The sequence below is a fragment of the Cupressus sempervirens genome, chromosome 1 (genome assembly GCF_028749045.1).
Source record: "Cupressus sempervirens isolate cs-2001-9-10 chromosome 1, ASM2874904v1, whole genome shotgun sequence".
NCBI lineage: Eukaryota > Viridiplantae > Streptophyta > Pinopsida > Cupressales > Cupressaceae > Cupressus > Cupressus sempervirens.
Genome location: NC_143118.1, coordinates 793,846,916 through 793,868,189, shown reverse-complemented (window position 1 = coordinate 793,868,189; position 21,274 = coordinate 793,846,916).

The window sequence follows — 21,274 nt, the reverse complement described above, 5'->3', positions numbered from 1 at the left end:
TGATGAGGTATTGTCTTGGTCAAGCTCCACGTTAAAGAATTAACCATAATTGAGAAATTTAAATGTAAATGATTGAAAGATAAGATAAATGTTAGGATTCACTTTGCTTGAAACCCTTGTTTGTAACGATTTTATATTTAAATGTATTGTAGATATTGAACTAGGAATGTAGGGTATCTCCACTCTTTGCAATAGATCTACCATGATCCCATCATGGTGTTATGAATATAAAAGTGCATCAATAAAAAAGATAATAAGTGCTTCAATGTAGATCTCCTCCCTTGATGACCAACAACAAGCTAGATCTTGAAGCGAAAATGCTCACAAATGATCCTTCAACACTAGATAGAAATCTCCTTAAATACTTGAAAATATTGAATACTTGAACTCCTTGAATGAAAAAGGCATAAATCATCACTTGAGAGAAAGAGCTTGAGTGTTTGAATGAATGAGATGCTTGATATATGAAAATGAAGCCTCCAAGTCTCCTTATATATGAGTATTCAAGCAAGAAAATGATATGAGTTTACTAGATAATGGTAAAAAGCTAATTAAACCCCCCGAGGCCTTTTGAGCCTCAAGTCACGAAACCTCCAAGGACTATGTCAACTTGGTCTTGGAGATCAGGCTAACTTGAGTCGATCATGGTCTGCCTCACAATAGGTGTATGATAATCATGTCCAAAGCCTTACTTAGGAATAGTTTATTCAATCTAAGGATTACTTCTCCCACCATGAGGTGCATTTAATTTTTCAACCTAGGGACATATACTTGAAATGGTCAGCATGGTATGTGCACTAGGTTCCTTGAAGAGTCATTATGCTTATGCTTTAGGAAAGTAAAATGCATATAAAGAACCTACACTAGTGTTATAGGAAAGTAACAAACTTAACTCCTTACTAAAATGAACGTTGGAAATGCAACTCTATGCTAACATATATTTCAACCCAGACCATCCACTATAACTTCTCTTGTAGATGCTACTGGAACATTCACAAAGTATGATGTTTTAGGAAGAAACTATAAATTTTATCTGAAATACTAGAAATGCTGGAAGTAAATCTACACTACTCTAATCTAGTCCACCTCCCTAGTGGGCCCCCTTGGTTGACTTATGCTAATATACTAACATAGAATGTAAACCAAGAATTACTTCATTATATTTCAAAAACTCCTTACATAAGAACAATACACAAAACTATAGATAACTCACTACAAGATAGAACAATGTTTTTACATAAACTTTTTCCAACCTCTTTAAACTATCGATCCAATCCCTATAAATAGAGGATCGACACTTATTCTAAAATAGAAAAGAAGACAAATTGATTGAAGATCTGCTAGAGAAGAAGAGGGAAATATAACAACCTATGGAATAAGCAATAAGTTTGAGCGACCAATTCAACACAATAGTAAATGTAGAGGGAATATAGAAACACTTCATCCCTAAATTCCTAGAATAATGGCTCCTCCTTTGTAGTAGTTGTGTCTTCTAGTGCCATAATGATTCCTCCATCGTAGTTGGGCCTTGACACTCCTTCTTGAATGTTGTCGACCACTCTCCAGCTTCTTCCTTTCCTAGCAAGTTAGTTGTGATGTAGAAATATTTATTCAAATAAGCATAGTCAAACTAAATCTAGATATTAGAACACACATTCTAATGGTTATATGAAATACTACATTATATGTATAATATTGGAAAAATATAACATACTATCTACCCATGGTTTAACAGTTCTATCCACACTTTACCATAATTTTAACTGGTTATGAGTTCACAAATGTCTTAGCAGTATTAAAAATAGAGTATTAAAATTAATATAAAATAGAGAAAATAATTGGCCTCATCATCTGCCCCCTGGTAAGTTTAATGCTTGTACTCAAGCAATGTATCTTCTGGCAATTCATCGAAAGTCTCCAACCTTAGTCCTCCCTTGCTTGTGACTCCTAAAAGTGAAGTAGAACCCTCTTGTTCTTTCCCAGACTTCCCTCCTGTGATCATCCTACAACCTATCAAGTCATTCAGAGTTGATATCATACAGGGGCCAAAGGAGCATGGGTGGCTGCATCATTAATGGACACTAGTGTTCTTGCTTATTTTACCTTCCCAGCTGCATGTATTTTGGTGCACAGTGAAGGATTACCTCAAGGTTGATAGGGTTGTGTGGTTTTGACCTTATGAGTCCCTCAGGCAGCTTAGTCCATCTACTTCTAACACCAACCATGACTATTTGAAATAAAAAGTAAGGCATGTTGTCATACTCTACATAAACTTTTGTTCTAGCTTCAAAGACTTGTTTTCTTATTTCCTTGTGAACATCTCCATAGACCAACCTAAACCAATCCCTAAAAGATTTTTTTTATGGCGTATTGCTTTCTACTCTTAATGGTAGGGGTTTTTTTCTCTCCTATTCTTTGTAATTGTTCAGTTGTCTATCATAGTTGGCCTCATTGTGCATCCAAGACATTAGGGCCCTAAGGTGTATATCCCCTATATAAAGTAGAGGGTTCAATTGAATTTTTGTAAGGATAATGAAATTATGCATATACAATTCACAAAGTAATTTTTTCTGCCATGATGGAAGGGTCTGGTACAAGCCATAAAATTCCTAAGCTAACTTAAATTTTGTATCTATATCTCTGAGGGTCATCATCGACTGGAATAAGAGGAATTGTTCTTTTAAATAGATGGCATATATCCTAGGTGATGGCCTACAAGTAATTATTTGGTTAGCCAACTTTAAGGTATGACCCTTCTTTTTCTTTTGTCTTGCCAATTGCTCTTTTAATTTTGTAATCTCTTCACCTTGGTCTATTATTACCTTCTTCATTTTCTTTTTCTCTTCTTCCCATAGGGTTGTTGTTAAGACATGTTTATTATATAGCTGAAAAAGAAGCATTTGCAAGGTAAGTGGACCACTTTCTTCATCCTGATTAATTTTCTTCCTCTGTTCCCTCCATGAGCATTCTAAGAAGCTTATAAACATATTTTCTTATAGGAAACTAGGGTAGTTTCTAAACAAGCTACCTGGTGCATTATTGTGTCTTCTTTTTCTCCATGGCTTGTGATATCCTATTGGCTTACTTGGGAATCATTTTGGCATTCATTCATCTCAGCTTTACATTTCTCATCAAGATTTTGAGGAATTTCTAAAATTTCAAGTTGACTGGGGGAATCATCTAGGATAACTTGTATTGGAGGTTCTTCATTATATTGTTTAGTTAAAGTGGACTAGGTTTCTAAGGGCACTTTAGGAATTTGTCCTCTCTTTCTAGGGCTTCTCACATAGGGGTTTCTTCAAGCACCATAGCCTTTTTCTTGCTAACCTTCTTTAGTGTCTCTATTGCAAGAGTAGTTGTTGTAGGAATCAACTTTATTTTCTTCCATTTTGAGACTGTAGGGGTTCATTTTTTTGCTAGAGGAACTAAATTTTTTTCTTGTAGTTTTCATTTTCTTTTTATTCAAGCTGACGTAGGAACATTTCTCATTTGAGTGGGTAAAAGCACATTTTTGGTTTCCACACCTTGGGTGCCTTACTCAATAGTTGTGTCAATGGAGACTACATTATCTTGACTAGGTTGTACATTAGGGGCAATCTAAGGCTACCAGGTTTGACGTTGGACAAATTCTACCCATGCCATAGGAGAGATGTCCCTAAGAGATCTTTCTATGAGCAATTTAATTAGGGCATGGTGAGTAATAGACTTTTCCTTTCCTTTTTGGGTTTCCTCGGTATTAATGCATGACAAATTGAACAAGAAATTAGGGATATTTACTGGAAGATTATACCTTACATAACTGAGTAACTTAAAATGATGTTCGTGCAAATTATAAAACCTTCCTTCATGGGTAAAATACATGATAATATGCATGGTCAACTCATTGTATAGTGGAGGAATAGACATTCTCTTGCACCCTTGCTTAGTAATCTCCATTGGAGGATCACCTAATAGGGTAAATTGGGACCTAGCTGATTTGACACTATGCTCATTGGGGTAGTGTTCCCCTGTTGTTGGTAGCCTAGTTACTTCTTCTATTCATTCATTTGTGGCAAGGACTATCAATCCCCATATTATTGCTTCACTTTCCTCAAATGTATTTGTAAATTCAATAGTTGCCTCTTCATCAAACTCCATTAATTTCAAGAAATATCCTAGCTAGCCACATGCATTGAATCTTCTTACTGCTTCCACATTAGAAAGTAAAATACTATTATCTACTGGTTCATGTTGTTGCAACTGACCTCCCATTTGTGCTTACTGATCTCAATCTCTGCTCTATTTTCAACAATTACCCTTTTCCCTTCTATGAATTTTGGACTTCTTCTTTATAAAACCATGAACCCTTTTCACATTCTTTTGGTGTTTCCATTGTGAACAATAATAATGTGGTTTTAATAAAAATGAATCATAGATAGGTGAGAATCGCTTCAAAATTTAATTCAGGTCACATCTTAGTCTGACAATGAGGGATTATTTTGTAATAAAGGCACAACACTTGACACTTGTGTAGTATGACAACTAGATTTTAATCAAACAAAGGAAAAGTATAGATTTGAAGATCTTTAATGAGTAAATAGAAATGTCATTTGGAATTAGTAACCTTCCCTACCCCCTATGAAACATGGACAAGTGACCTCACTTGACATACTTGGCATGAGTTACAGAACTAGCGTAATGTCGTGATGATATATTTAATGTAGTAGTAGATATAACCAACTAAATCTATGTGCTAAAAATGAATAAAATTTGAAAAGCTTGTACCTATCAATTTGATCATTGCACGTGCCAAATAAAGGTGGTGAGAGTGGAAGAACGGTAGCGACAACATACATCAATGAACTCGCTATATTATTGAAAGCATAGAAAAATGATGACATGGAATGTGGGTGGGTGGTAGAGGAAGAAATGAAATGAGTTGAAAAAGAAGAATTTAGAAAGTGAATAGAAAATTGAACTTTATGTAAACAAATTTTTTTTACTATGGGCATGCTTGAAGGAATTCTCATTGAATAATTGTAGGAAGAAGGTTGGCACCCTCTACTATAGGAATTGTTACCTGTTGTTGGTTAAAAACTGGCTGTTGGAATTACTACAGGAAGTCTTCTTTTGTTTGGTGATGGTGATACAACTTTAGCTAATGTCCATTGAATAATAACTTGAAGTGTATTGGATCAATTATGGTTAACTAGATTGCTCCATTTGCAAATATATGACTTATTTCATAGGGACCAAGCAGTTGTGTCTGTAGCTTGCCTAGTATTTCTTTGAATCTAGAATCATAAAGTAATGCTCAATCTCCAATTTGAAATTGCTTACTCTTAATGTGGGAGTTGTGTTATTATTTCCTTTGCTTTTGTATGATTTTTGTGTGTTCCATGGCAGACTTGCGCATTTCATCCAAAGAATTAAGATGCAATAAGTGCTCTCTCTATGCTATAGGAAGATTAATGTTTAACTCAAGTGTTGTTCTTAAAGTTTTGTGTTCAAATTTAATGGGTAGCATTGTTACTTTTCCATACAATAGTTCAAATGGTGTGAACCTTTTAGTGGTCTTCCATGTTGTTCAATAAGCCCAGACAACTTCTGGTAGTCTATTGCTCCAATCTTTGTAGTGTAAATGAACTGTCTTTGTCAAGATGGCTTCTATCTCTTGATTTGTAACTTTTGCTTGTCCATTAGATTGAGGATGATAAGGGCTTGATTTTTGATGTCTAACATTATATTCCTTCATGAGTTTTGTTATCAAATTGGAAATAAATTGAGTACCCTGGTCAATAACAAGTTCTTTGGGTACGCCGTATCGAGTAAAGATTTCTTCATACAAAAATTTGGCAACTTTATGGTCATGAGCATGCTTCATGGCTTTGACTTTGACCCATTTTTTTAGGTAGTCAATGCATACGAGGATGTATGATTTTCCATTGGATGGAGGATCTATTTGACCAATGAATCGAATGGTGTTACCACCACCTATGGATTGAGAGGAATTTCATCTGATCTTATTGGTTGACCCATCCCCTAACATTTATCACACTTTCATGTATAACTGGCTACATCTTTATGGAGTGAAGGCCAATAGTAACCAATTGTTAAAATCTTCAACATTGTTCTTTTTGTTGCAAAGTGCCCCCCACATGGTTCATTATGACATGCATGTAGAATGTCGTATGTCTCATCTTCTCGCCCACATCTTTGCATAACTTGATTAGGTCCAGTGTAAAATAGTGTGTTATCAATCCAAGAGAAATGGAAGCTTTTCTCTACAAGCAGCCTCCTATCCTTGTAAGAGAAATGTGCAGGCATTTTGTTAGCTACAATGTAATTATCTATGTCTACATACCATGGGGTTTGGATAGCAATATGAAATAAATGCTCATCTAGAAATGTATCATTTATCAAAGTAGTATCTTCTTCATCGTGGTGGATTCTGGATAGATAATCAGCTACTACATTCACTTTTCTAGGTTTGTCAATGATTGTGATATCAAATTCTTGCAAAAGAAGTAGCCATCTTGCTAACCTGCCTGTGATGGTAGGTTTATTCATGAGATACTTAATTGCTACATGGTTAGTATGAACAAATATTGGATAATTAGTTACATAATGCCAGAATTTGTTCAAAGCATAAACTATTGCTAATAGTTCTTTTTCAATCACTATATAGTTTAACTCTGGTCCATGAAGGCTCTTACTGATATAGTAGATTGCATTTTCAAGGTTTTGAGATCTTGTCCTAGAATTGCACTATGGCATAGTCAAAAGCATATGTATGTATTTGAAAAAGAAAAGTCCAATCAGGACCCCTAAGTATTGGGGCAATTGTCAATAGTGACTTGAGCTGTCAAAAGGAGTCATCACATTCCTTTGTCTAAGCAAATTCAGCCTCTTTGGTAAGCAAAGTATATAGAGCACTAGCTATCTAACTAAAATTTTGGATAAACCTCCTATAATAGCCAGCATTTCCTATGAAATATTTGACTTATTTTTGATTTGTGGGAATAGGGAGTGTGAGAATTACCTCTATTTTTGCAAGGTCTACTTGGATTCCAACTTCAGAGGTAAAATGTCCCAAGACCATTCCTTCCTACATCATCAGAAGTAATTTCTCACTGTTGAGAGATAGGTTGTGTTCTTCACATCGGATTAATGTTTTCTCCAAGTCCTTCAAGGATTTCTCAAATGTGACACCAAATTTAGTGAAGTCGTCCATGTATATCTTCATGCAATCATGTGGTATGTCAGCAAAGATGTTGATTACAGCTCTCTAAAAAGTAGCAGGTACACTGCATAAGCCAAATGGTAATACAAAATAAGCATAGGTATCCCAAGGACATGTAAATGTGGCCTTCTATTGATCTTCTAGAGCAATACTTATCTGATTGTAACTGCTATATCCATCCAAAAATGAGAAGTATTTCCTTCTAGCCAAAGTATCCAAAACTTGGTCAATAAAGGGCAAAGGAAAGTGATCCTTCTTTATGGAATTATTTAACTCTCTGTAATCTACACATATCTACCATTTACCTCCTTTCTTAGGTACAATAACTAATAGTAATAACCATTTTCTATCAGAGATTAGATAGATGAATCTAGCATCCAACAACTTTTGCAACTCAGTCGTAATTATCTCGTGCAATGCTGGATTTATTCTCCTCTAAGGCTAACGAAGTGGAAAGCTTCCATCATTGATGTAGATCCTATGGGTGTAGAGTTTAGGGCTCAGTCCTACCATATCCCCATAATCCCAAGCAAAGGCTTTTTCATGTTGATTGAGGAGCTTGGTTAGCAATCCCAATTGTGATTGGGACAGCTTGTTGTTTACATGGAGATTATGACCAGGAGAATGTTCCATGGTAGTTGTTAACTCTACCATTGACACTATTGGTACTGGACTTGTAGTTATTTCACTTGGTAGTAATTGATCAATTATCGTAGGGCTTGTTGGGTAGACACAATCTTCATAAGTACATAGCTTTAAGATAGAACTCTCAGCAATATCTCTGGCCACTGTACATTCATTGGTAAGAATGCTCTATATTGCATCATCTTCCTCCTACAAAAGAGTGCCTATGCAACATCATGAGTTGGGCTATAAAATTTAGCTCTTCCTCTTTGTCCCCTAAATCTAGCCAAATAGGGTCTCCCAAGTTTGGCTAGGGTTGGGCAAGTAGATATAGCGCTAGCTTCCTTATGGCTTGACCATTTGAAATTGTCATACTACCTAATCTGTAATTAATTTTAGCATTAATGGTGGCTAACTAGGGCCTTCCTAATATGATAGGAGAGCCAACAAGTTCTACTTTAGGTGATAGCATAAGAAAATTAGTAGGGTATTCGAATCTAAAGTCACTATCACATCTTCTATGAGACCATCTAGAGTGACAATTGAACTATCAAAAAGTTGTAACACTCTGGGAGTTGTCCTTAGGCCTTCTATTTGTAACCTATGCATTGTATCTTTACCCATCACATTTATTGTTGCTCCCAAATCAACTAAATCATTTTTCACAACCTGTCCATTTATGATTAGATTAACAATTGGACTACTAGGATCTGAATATTTTGGTATTACTACCTTCCCTAACATGATATCTGCTAATTTTCTAATAACATAGACTGTTTGAGGAACTTTCTTCTTCCACCCTAGCTTCTTAAGTTGTGCTTCCTTAATAGCCTTTCCATAAAGAGAGATGACCTTGATAGCTTGGAATAGAGGGATTTGGATGTGCATGTTTTTCAACTGCTCAACAATATCAAATGTCTCTTCCTCTTGGGATATAGATTTCTCTTTATTTAATCTATGTGGAAAGGGAGGATTCACTGAGGTGTGGTGAGTAGTCTTGCTGGGTACATCAGTTGGCGGGTTGGTATTTGGTAGTGTAGCTTTTGGAAGTGGTACTGTAGGAGTGTCTATAACTTCCATGATAATAGGATATTCTAGTGTAGGTAGATTTGTACTAAATCTCAAATGGATATCAGATATCTCTAGTGAATAAGTAGGGCACTACTGAGTATCAGTAGTGTATATTTGATGATGTTGTTGCTTGTTGCTTGGATTTGGCTAAGATTGAGTAGGCAATTGGGTTGGCTTAGGATCATGTCATGTCCCCTTTTCAAATAATTAACAAATAATAATCTTTGCTAAGGCAGGCAGGCCCAAGAAAGTGAAGTTTCGGAAAAAGGGGGATAATCTTTGGAAACCGTTGGACTAATAAATGAAAATTATTATTAAAATAAGTTTCATTAACCTCTCTTGGATGTGAGTTACAGTTATGCCCTCTTTTAAGGGGTTTGGAGGCATTTTGGGCTCATTCCAGAACTTGATTTTCGCTCATTCTTTGTTATTCTTCAGAGGCTGCCAAACCTGTGGAGAAGGAGACCCAAGAACGGGAGTTTGCAGGTTTCCAAGAAGGCTAAGGATGGGATTTTGAAGCCATTCCATGTGCATGCGCATACAGAGTTTTCCTTTGTGCTGAACAATATAGATTTGTGGGTTTTTGGGTGTGTTTTTTGCATGAGTTTGGTGTTTTCAGTTGAGCATTTCATATCAGTTTTGTTTGTTGCTGTATTTCAGACTTTAAGCTATTAAAATAGAGCTGAATATATGTATTGGGACGTGATTAAACTTCTAAGATAGTTTATTAGTGTTTTTGTGGTGTTTTCGGGCATTTTTGTGTTAATTTCGGGAGCCCGATGAGCATAGTTTTTGTCCTACATTTATGAGCTGTTGTGTAAAGGCTATATAGATCTGGAAATGTCATTTTGTAGGCTGTTATGCTGCTGAAATTTCTGTAAAAATGTCCATTTTCAGATTTATTAATAATAGGTGAAGCTGTGAAGCTTTTGGCACCATTTCTGGCATACCCGACTTGGGGTTTCTTGAGAAATTTGGAGGATCTTTGTGATATTAGTTGTTTGATCTTAAAGATCTGATTAAAGGTTGGAAATATCATACAAAATTAGAAAAGGGACATTTCAGATCAACATTATTTAGTACAAGAAGTGCCATTATTGTAGGTGGTTGCACTGGAGGCAAGAGTTGTGGCTTACCAAAAATTTGGTTAGGCCACTAAGGAGGCCCCCTCCATTGGTTATTTTGCTACCAATTTCCTTGCAATGGTTGCCATTGATTTTGTTGATTTTGTCACTAGTTATTTTGCTGATTAGGCCACTAGTTGTTTTGTTAGTTTTGTCATTGATTATTTTGTTGATTAAGCCACTAATTCTTTTGCTAGTTTTTCCAAGGAAGTTGGGATTACTAAGAAGGATTATGATAACTTTGGTTTTGACACTAATTATTGTAAGGATTTGAAAATTGTAGAGGATCTTGAGGCATACCTTGTCTTCAAGCCCATGGTCGACATTGAGCAACGAAGAACACTTGATTGTTGTCCCCATCTATCTTCATGTACTCAGTTAGCAAATGTTGATTCTCTAGGTTGGCTACCAGCTTACATGTGTAGTCTTGCTTTTATTTGCAACAATGAGGATAGTACTCTGCCAATCATGATTCAGCCTCTGCATGCTTCTTCTTTGTAGTCATGGTGTCGAGATGTGTAGTGACATCATTTATAATGTCCTACTTGAAATATGAGAGTAAATTAGATATCTCAAGCTTTGAAATACCCTTACTAATCCCTTTAGTGACCATGGACCGATACCCTCTACCTTTCTTTACAATTGACCTTGAGTAGTTAAGATAGATTTTCTTGATGTCACCCCAAGAAGATTGGTATATATTGTCACCAGCTATTAGGTCTAATGCTTCCAAACAATTATCATTTATCCCTCTCAAGAAGACTAGTTTCTATGAATCCTCTACCAATACATGTTGGGGGTTCTTCTACATTGTGTACAAAAAATGTGAAACATAGTGTTCCAATTTTTTGTCCTCCTTTTGTGACATTCTAAAAATGTCATCTCCCCTTGGATCGCTCCTCTTGCAGTAATATTTATATTTCTCCAAAAAAAAAATTATGCATCTCATCCCAAGTACCTACTACATTGGCTCCTAAGCCCATGAACCATTGTAAGGCTGATTCTTTCAGTGTTGTTGGAAACACCTTGAGCTTGTGGGCATCGATGTTATAGTCAAAGTTATGACAGAGTATGTCGAACTCAAAGAAGAAAGTATTAGGATCCTCAGTTAGAAGGCCATTAAACTTTGGAAGAGTATCTGTGGGTATATTTTTTATATTAACATTATTTATGAGGCTTGGGAGAGGAAATGGAAAAGTAGGGTGTGTCATTACTGGAGGTATTTGACTATGGGGTTGCTGCTGAAAAGGAGCATTAGCTATGGGATTGTTAACAACGGGTGAATTTGGACCAAAGCTATCAAGAAAGTTGGCCGAGATTTCACCAAAAAGTTGAATACTGCTTATATCCAAAGATTTTTCTCTAGAGGAAGATGCTATAGAAAAATTAGGACTTGCATCCTCAAAAGGCAACTCAACTTCTTCAACTTCTCGTTCAAATTAACAGACCCTCATGGAAGAAATCTTCCATATTCATCTTTTCATCTTCCTTTTCAATGCATGTAATTGAATTCTTCACACTCATGAAGCAATTTTTAGGACTGCAAACTTTAATTAAAAAAAATTAACTATAAAAAAACTATGACTCAAAAAGATGTTCCTAGCTTGATACCATCCCCGACAATAATGCCAAAAATGGTCTGCCTCCCAATAGGTGTGTGCTAATTATGCCCAAAGCCTTGCTTAGGAATAGTTTACTCAATCTAAGGATTACTTCTCCCACCAAGAGGTGCATTTAATTTGTCCACAGGGACGTATACTTGAAATAGTCGGCACAGTATGTGCACTAGGTTCCTTGAAGAGTCATTATGCTTATGCTTCAAGAAATTAAAATGCATATAAAGAACCTACACTAGTGTTGTAGGAAAGTAACATACTTAACTCCTTACTGAAATGAATGTTGGAAATGCAACTCTATGCTAACCTATATTTCAACCCAAACCATCCACTATAATTGCTCTTGCAGATGTTGCAGGAACATTCACAAAGTACAATGCTACAAGAAGAAACTGTAACTTCTATCTGAAATACTAGAAATATTGGAAGTAAATCTACACTACTCTAATCTATCCACCTCCCAAGTGGGCCCCCTTTGTTGGCTTCTACTAATATACTAACATAGAATGTAAACCAAGAATTACTTCATTATATTTCAAAAACTCCTTACATAGAACAATACGTAAAACTATAGATAACTCGATACAAGATACAACAATGTTTTTCCATAAAAAATTTCCAACCTATTTAAACTATCAATCCAATCTCTATAAATAGAGGAGCAAAACTTATTCTAAAATAGAAAAGAAAACAAACTAACTGAAGATCTACCAGAGAAGAAGAGGGAAATATAACAACCTGCGGAATAAGCAATAAAGTTTGGGCAACCAATTCAATGCAATAGTAAATGCAAAGGGAATATAGCAACACATCATCCTAGTGTTCCTAGAATAATGGCTCCTCCTTTGTAGTAACTGTGTCTTCTGGTGCCATAATGATTCCTTCGTCGCAGTTGGGCCTTAATGCTCCTTAAATGATGTTAACCACTCTCCAACTTCTTCCTTTCCTAGAAAGTTAGTTGCAATGCAAAAATATTTACACAAATAAGCATAATTAAACTAAATCTAGATATTAGAACACACATTCTAATGGTTATATGAAATACTGCATTATATGTATAATATTGGCAAAATATGACATAACTATCTACCCATAGTTTAACAGTTCTATCTAGACTTTATCATAAGTTCAACTGGTTATGAGTTCACAAATGTCCTAGTAGTACTAAAAATAGAGTATTAAAATTAATATAAAATAGAGGCAATGATTGGCCTCATCAAACCTGGTTATGGAGATTAGGCCCAAGAAGCCACAAAGAGAAAAGGTAGTTACCAAAAGGAATAAGATGGAAAGAGGAAGAGGAGGGAAAAGGAGATTGAGAAAAGGTATATCCATGGTCCAAAGAGGGCATTATGAAGAGGAAGTTAAAAGTTCTTGAAAAGTAAGTGTGTCCATTTTAAGACAGTACACCATTCCATTAAAACTTATGTAGTCTATTTTCAATATATTTGAGAGCCTTTATAGGAAATTTCAAATCATTCACAAAGAAAATAAGAACTGTAAAAATAATAGATTGAAGTTGTAGAATCCTACTAGCATAAGATAACCACTTACCTTTCCATCCCTTCGATTTCTTTACACAACTATCAACAAGATTCTTCCATAGGTTAGCAGATGAAGCACCTTCAAATAAGGAAATTCCCAAATATTTACCTGGGAGTTCACCACCTTTATTCCCAAAATTCTACAAATTTGGTGTTGCAAAGACTAATTGGTATTGAAAAAGAAAACTTTATACTTAGCCCAATCTATATATTTAACTAGAGCTTTGGTGTAACTATCCAGAATTGATTTAATAATCCTTGCCTCTTGAACCAGAGACTCCCCTATTAGATAAGTATCATCCACAAATAGTAAATGATTAACTAGAACAAAATTGGCTACCACCTTAATTCCTTTCCATAAACCCGACCTTGCAACCTTCATAATAGATATGCCCAACATCTCAACCAAAATGATGAAGAGAAAGGGGGATAAGGGGTCCCCTTGACAAATCCCTATAATAGTTTTGAAAAATTCATGTGGTTTGTTGTTAAAAATAATAGAAAATTTAGGAGTGTTAACACAACTATTGACCCATTTAATCCTTCATCGGGAAAGGAAAACCTTTCTAATATTGCTAGGAGAAAAAATAGATTAACATTATCATAATTTTTTTAATGTCTTGTAGTGCCTCTCATGTTTGTAGTTTGTACCTTGTTTATTTTGATTCAAGAGATACTTGATACTCTTATTATTTGTACTTTGTGATGACATGAGGTTTAGATGTTATACTTTGATTTCAGTACCATAGATGATGTTTAGTTTGTCATATTTTCATGTTGATGCCATTTTGAGATTATAGTAGGTCTATGATGATATCTGATTATCTGGTATTTGGACATATCTCTAATTCTGTCATGTGATGGATTTTATGTTATGGTTATTTACTTCATTCTTGTTTTTTTATGCTTTACGCAAATGTGAGTGATGTAAATAGATTATTTAGGTATAATTGAATAAATGGTTAAATTAGTTATTTAAAGCATTTATTGCTTCGACTATGATATAATATGCAATTGCACTTGATTGTGTGTTCAGTGTGCAAGATTTATATCCCTGGTAGTGGCACATGGAGTTAGTGATTCAACTATTCATATTTTACCAATATCGTCCCTTTATGGTCGACGTATCCTTATTTTCATTGTTTAATTAAATCTTTTAGTGATTATTAAATCTGAACTCATTTGCATTATGTGGTTAGGTTAGTGAGCATGTCTGTGAATTTAGTAGTTCACATTATCGCGAAAGTTGTTAAGGAGATTTCTGTGATTTTGGGTTTTCTAGCGTTAAATTTTATTGAATTTAATTTCTAGTAGCTTTTCCTTAGGTGAACTCCTATTATGAGGGATAACTTGTTTTCATTTGGGTCAATTTAGAGTTTAGCTAGTCTATCTGGCTATTTGCCCTAATTGATTATTCACTCAAAAGGTGAATAAATATTGTAAAAGGGATTTGTTTTCTCACTTCTCACTTTTACGAAATACAAATTTGAGAGCTTTTTTTAGAATCCTCTTTTGGAGGATCACGTTTCTATTCATTGTGAGAGTTGTGAGCATGGGATCTTTGCTAGGTCAGTCTCATTGGATCCAGCTTAGGTAGACCTTGCTTTGTCATGATTTCTAGCAGTTTTAGTGGGTAATTTATTTTATTGTGTTGTTTTCAATTTCAGCCTCTTTTGCTATCCGATAGGACTTTCTTGTTTTCTTGTTTCTCCTTCATTTCAACTTTTGTCTCTGGTAGCAGTTTGTTAGGAGGCAGAGAACTAGTGTTCCCCTCTGTTTCTATTTGTTGGTTCTACCTGTTTGTTCAGCTATGAATATTTTTCCCTATTTTTGGGATGGGAGTTTGGGTTTCACGTCATTATGCTCGTCATTTTTGCATATGGTGTCTGAACCCAAATTTTATTAAATTTTTAGAGTTTTTGTACCCAAATATCAAATGGGTTTTAATTTCAAAATTTTCCATTTTTGGTGGTGTTTACCTCATTTTGCGTGCCCCCATATTTTCTCAAGTTTTCTTGGCATAAGTTTGGTCATGGACCTAAATCATCCGTTTGGATATCAATCAGACCTTTGTTGCACTTTTATGTTGCATTGGGATATGTTTCACATCTGTCCACCTGCGTTTGTTTTTAGTTGAGTGATTTTTTGCATTATGTTCTCATCCAGTCCTTATGTTATGATCTTTGTGATGGTGGTTCACCACACATGACTACAGGCACGTACATTTTTCGGGTGACTTGCGAGGCTCGATCTCCCGTGGTACTTCCAGGAGTAATGATCATTTGGTTTGGGTTGAGAATATGCATGCCTACGAGCACTCATCATTGGATGAGCATGGGTAGGGTAGGGTAGCATATGGAGGGGTTTTCTATCTCACAACCTAGTGATCATTGTGCCTAGAGGGTTGGCAGAGGAAGTCTTAATTAAGTGATAACTAAATAACACACTTAGTGGTAATAAAACTTAAGATAATAATCTGTGCTGGAGCCTTTCAATTGAGGGATTTGAATTTGCATGTTCCAAGCTGGGGCTTTTGGATGCCAAGTGACTCTCCATGATGTCAACCCCTACTTAGTAGCCCATTGAGTGTCTGACTAGGACTTTTAGTTTATGCATTATCCATGTTTTTGGTTTCAGTCATCATATTGTCTAGTGTGAGTGTTAGCCATGGATGTTTTCTTTATGTGTGTGTGTGTGTGTGTGTGTGTTTGTGGTTGGATCATTATCTCCACCAGCACGGTGAGAGTGGACATACGAGTTCCACGTGGTTGGGAGGCATAGCTACCTTTACCATTGTTAGGGACCAGTGTACAGAGACGGTCTACAATCCTAGTATGACCATTGCTAGATGTTTTCACTTGGTATTTTTGGTTCTAGAGTATGATTTCTTGTGATTTATGCTATCATTGGAATGCTTGCACATCATGTTTAGATGATGTTAGTATTGACGCATTTCATTTTTATGATGTTAGCATATGGTAGATGATGAGTTTGATTTGTTGGATTATCTAATGATTTACTTCTAGTATGTTAGATTTTCTTATTCTTATGTTGTAGCATGTTTTAGTAATGACATTCTCATATGATAGCTCTGAAGATCTAGTCAATGGTTTGGGATGTTGCGCATAGGGGATGGCTAGGACCCACGATGGTCTTATGATGCTATTATGGTTGGGAGGAATTGTGTACTTAGTTTGGTTGTTCTGTACATTACAAATTGTTTTGGTTTATTGTGATGTTGTTTTAGTACACTGTGATGTTACCTTCTGTACTTTCCCTTCACTTCTATGTTTACATGTTTAGTTTCAGATTTTGGCTTTTCATCTTTCGATAATTGTTTGAGTGTCCTTACCTCGAGATGTGGTTTTCATACTCCCTAGTGTAGAGGAACTTTATTTCTTAGCTTTTTACGTTTTTGTTTTTTAACATGTTGTCTTGGATTCTCATGTGAAATTTTACTTTCTCATGTGAGAATGCAAGATCTCTCATGGTGTGTTAGGCTTTCTCGTGCGAAAGCCAACATTAGTTTTGGGGTGCCTTGGTTGCTGAGCCAAGCACTTCCTTGCATTATTTGGTGCACTTCCTCACATGAAGGGTAGTTTCTCGCGTGGCTTGTTGCACATCCTCAATGAGAATCTATTAGTCTGTTGTCCTTGTGCGAAAAATGGGGGGTATCTAGGCTTGGCTAGGGAAATTTGAAAATTGGTTTTGGACACCCTATAATGTTTTACACCTTCCTAGTTCACAAAAAAATTTCCTATGGGGTTTAAAACATATTTTTTAAGTATAATTTGATGTATATTTAATTCCTTATACTTAAGATATATTTTAATATTTACAATGAGTCTTTTGAGATAGGTTACAGACCTTTGAGAGCTAAGATAAAGATTCTAGGAAATTTTAGGATTTCAGACTTAGCCAATTTTTAGGAGTCAACAATTGTCTTTGAGCATGGTATTTAGTTGTTGAGTTGTGCTTCTTTTGTGCCCTCGACATGTGTGAGACCATGGTTGTCTCTGTTGATGTCTTGTTTATGTTTTGGTCAATGGTGATGCTTGGAGACCTTTGGTGTTGATTGTTTGGTTATTCTTCCATTGTGATCTTTGTGATCTTTATATATTGGTTGTTGTATGCATCCATAATTGTAAAAAAAGAATGTTTTTTGGATTTTATCTATCCTTGTTCTAAGGATCTTCGAGTGGGGGATTACATGTCTAACTTAATCACCATTTCCTAATCTTTGTTGATGACCATATAAATGGCCTCATGAACCATAATAATCCCTTCAAAATTTGATCTCTCTAGGGTAAAACCACTTTGTTCCATAGAGATAACTAATGGCAACACATGTTTAAGTTTATTCATAATAACTTTAGAAATTGCTTTATATATTGTATTATAGAGTGTGATTAGAGTGTTACCCATTCTTTTAATATGTCTAATTTTAAAGTCATCTAATAAGGTCAAGTGTTGAGTTATATTGGTGATGTAGTTTTTAAGGTGACACACTTCTAGAGAGCCCTTCATAGTAGCATTAATGATATTAAGGGATTCCCCTTCTACATAAACTTTAGAAGCCCCAATATTTCAGAGGCTCTTATTACAAACAAGACATCCTCTGCTTCTATAGCATTATTTGTACCTTCTTGTAGTCTTTTACCACCTAGTGCAATAAGTTCCCATTTACATCTTTGATGATAAACCCTACATCTAAGTGACTTGGATTTCCTCTAGATACCCCATCAAAATTACATTTCCACCATCTAACTTATGGTTTTCCCCATGTAATAGGCACAACCTCACTTGACCCATTCACTAGTTGAAAGGGTTTGTGAAAATCTAATGTGACTATGAACTATGGTTGATGCATAGCATTGAGATCATTAGCCTAACACTATGCCTTGCATCTCACATTCACACCAAATCGGCTACTCACTCACTCTTAAAAGGGCTTGTGGTAATCTAGTGTGACTTGAATCATGGTTGATGTGTAGCATTGAGATCATTAATCAAGCACTACACCTCACAACTCACCTTCACCCCAACTTAACTACTCAATCATCCTTTAAAGGGTTTTTGGTAATCTAGTGTGACTCAAACTATGGTTGATGCAAAGCACCAAGATCATTATCCTAACACTACTCCTAACTCATCTTCACACCAACTTGGCTACTCATCCACCCTTATAAATTACTAGTTTTTTAATAAGTTATGATTGAGAAAGTTGAGGTAATTTTTGAGTGCACATTTTATGGTCAAATTGGACATTAGAAAATAGTTAAACCAAACTATGTGTGGTTAAAAAATCTATGTTTTGATATATGATTGGTCGCGAAGTTTTTTGCTATTTTATTTCACAATGAATTTCGGGATACTCAGTTGGCCATTTAGGAATGTGCACCAAAGACTTGTGAGGTTTATTTTACAATGATTTATATTACTAAATTTTATGATGAGTTATGTTTTCAAGTTGAAGTTCATGTGTATGATATTTACTTTTGAAATCATTTATCATGTTTGAGTTTTGAGAACCAATGTAATTTTCAGTTGATTATCACTTATGATTTGCAAGCTTAGGGGATGTAGTCTAGTTAAATCCTATGGGAGTGGCTTAAAATGAGGATTTGGGCTCTAGAGTGGCCCATGCTAGGGTAACCTATTGTATGTTTTGTAATAAGTGAAAACCTAGTAATTTGGGATAAAAAATTTAAAAGGATAAATAGAAATGTTGCCTCGTCCATGGCTTGAGTGATTGTATAGGCTAGTGATGCCTAGTGATAGATATGATTGGTATTCATCATCTTCATGAGAGGGTGTTTTGGTTCCACATGTGTCACATTAAGAGTTCGAGGTCCAGAGTGACCAGTCGAAGGTAACTCAATGCTTGAGGATCTGGGGTCTAGTAAAAGACTAGTCTAGGGTAAATTAAGTAGTTTGACCATGTGATGACAATTCCTAGTATGCATTCCAAGTCTCCTTTATAGATTTTGTATTTTCCTCTAGTGGGTGTTATTTTAGTGTTGGTGATTGGTAACTTATTGATGATATTCATTTATTCATTGGCTATTATTTTTTTGGTTATTGGTATTTGATTTGGAAGTTGATAATATTTTAGTAGTTCTTTTTCATTGGTTTGGTACTTATTTTAGAGTTGGCATATGGTTTTTGACTTTCTTTTATGATGTTGGTATCAGTTGATTATTATTATTTCAATATTTGTTATCTTTTCTTTATCATAATTTTGTGGTACCCTTGAGGTGGAGAGGGAGATTTTTGGATTCCTTGCCTAAAATTTGATTTTTTGATTTGATATTCATGTGTGGATCATACATTATCCCCCCAACATGGTGGGAGTGGGTTTGATTAGGTTACTATGAGGTTAGGAGGTAGTGACTCTCTTACAATTGGGGATCCCCACAGATTGACACCAATGTTGGATGTTCCATTGATGTAGTGTACCATTCTTATTCTTATCTCTTGTAATCTTTCTATTTAGATGTTGTACCTATGTGTTCATGTATCTTGTACTTATATCTTGAGAACTTAAGGGATGATGTATTGCATTCCATTGTACATGTATTATTAATACATACCCTGACATGTGTAGTGGATGTGATGTATTGGTTGTACTTCATTGTATTAGTTATGTATTGTGTATGAGATCATGTATTTGTTATTCATTATGGCTATGGACATTGTACTTAAGATTATATCTAATTTTAATAAAATATTCATACATGTGGCTCAACATAAAGGAACCCTTGATAAATGAAAATGGTCATTATATTACTTATGTGTACTTGATGTATATGTGTTATATTACTCTCACATTTTTATCTTGATGTTGTATAAAGTTTTGAGAAAATAATGTGCATAAAACATTGTTACATAATAGGTTAATTTATCTAAGGTAATCTAGCAGGTCAATACAATCATCTTGTACCAATTAAGTTCTTTTATCTCCTTGGCAACTCGATCTAGTCTTATGAGGATAGATAGAGCCATGGTGTCTGATTTGATTACAGTTGAAACATTTCAAGGACATATTCCTCCAAATTTTCCTTGCTAATTAAGTCTTCTACCTTTGAAGTTCCCTCTAGAACTTTAAACACCTTGTTCATCTTAATTATGCTCCCTTGGTTCTTAAAGGATTACTCTTTCTGATTTTCTGCTCCTCTTCCTTCAAAGTTCTTGTTATTTTTGCCCTTAGTATTTTGTTATTGACTTCTCTTTAACTTTTCCTCTACCCTCAATTCTAATTGTTAGCATCTTTTCACTATATCAGGGGCTAGTAGGACTAGTTCATCTTGAATTGCAAATTTGATTCTATTTAAGTATCTGACCACTTTTACTTCTTGTCCTTTCTCTTGACTAGATCTAAGGCTTAGCCTATGAATTTTTTCTGTATAGGTACTGACATCCATGTATTTCATCCTTAGGTTTGCTTCCACCTATGCAACTAAATTGCATAATCTTTTGGTGTTTAGGTCTTTGACTTTATACACCATCATGTTCCAAGTGCTAATAGGGTGATCTCCTTGTTTTACCCTTTCATCTCCCACATTCCACCAAGTCAAGACTGCAAACCTCTCAATTCAGACTTGGCTATCTCTACTTTTGGCTATTTGGGATCTCCTCACATTATTGAGGGCTTCAATATAATTAATGACAACATTATGGTTCAATATCCCATCAAAGGTAGGGATTTTTGATCGACCATATTTCCTTTGAAAAAATTTAAGGGCTTCCACTAGGCATCTTTAGTCTACAAGTACTTCTTCCTACCTTGGGTCTTCTATCTCTTCATCCCCTTCATTATTTTCAAATAATTTATGCCTCATAGACCCTCCCAATCTTTCTTCAAATACCCTTTACCTATCAAATTCCTCTACAAACTTTTTGTTTAGTTCTTCTATTTTTTGGAATGTTTGGCTACTTCTATTGTGATTCCTTTGTGAGACATACTTGGGACCTTAATTTCAGCCTCTTAAAATTCAACTTCCTCTAACATATACTTTGCAAAGGCCAAACCTTTTAGCTTTGATACCACTTTGCTGCAGTGTAAAGGGTAGA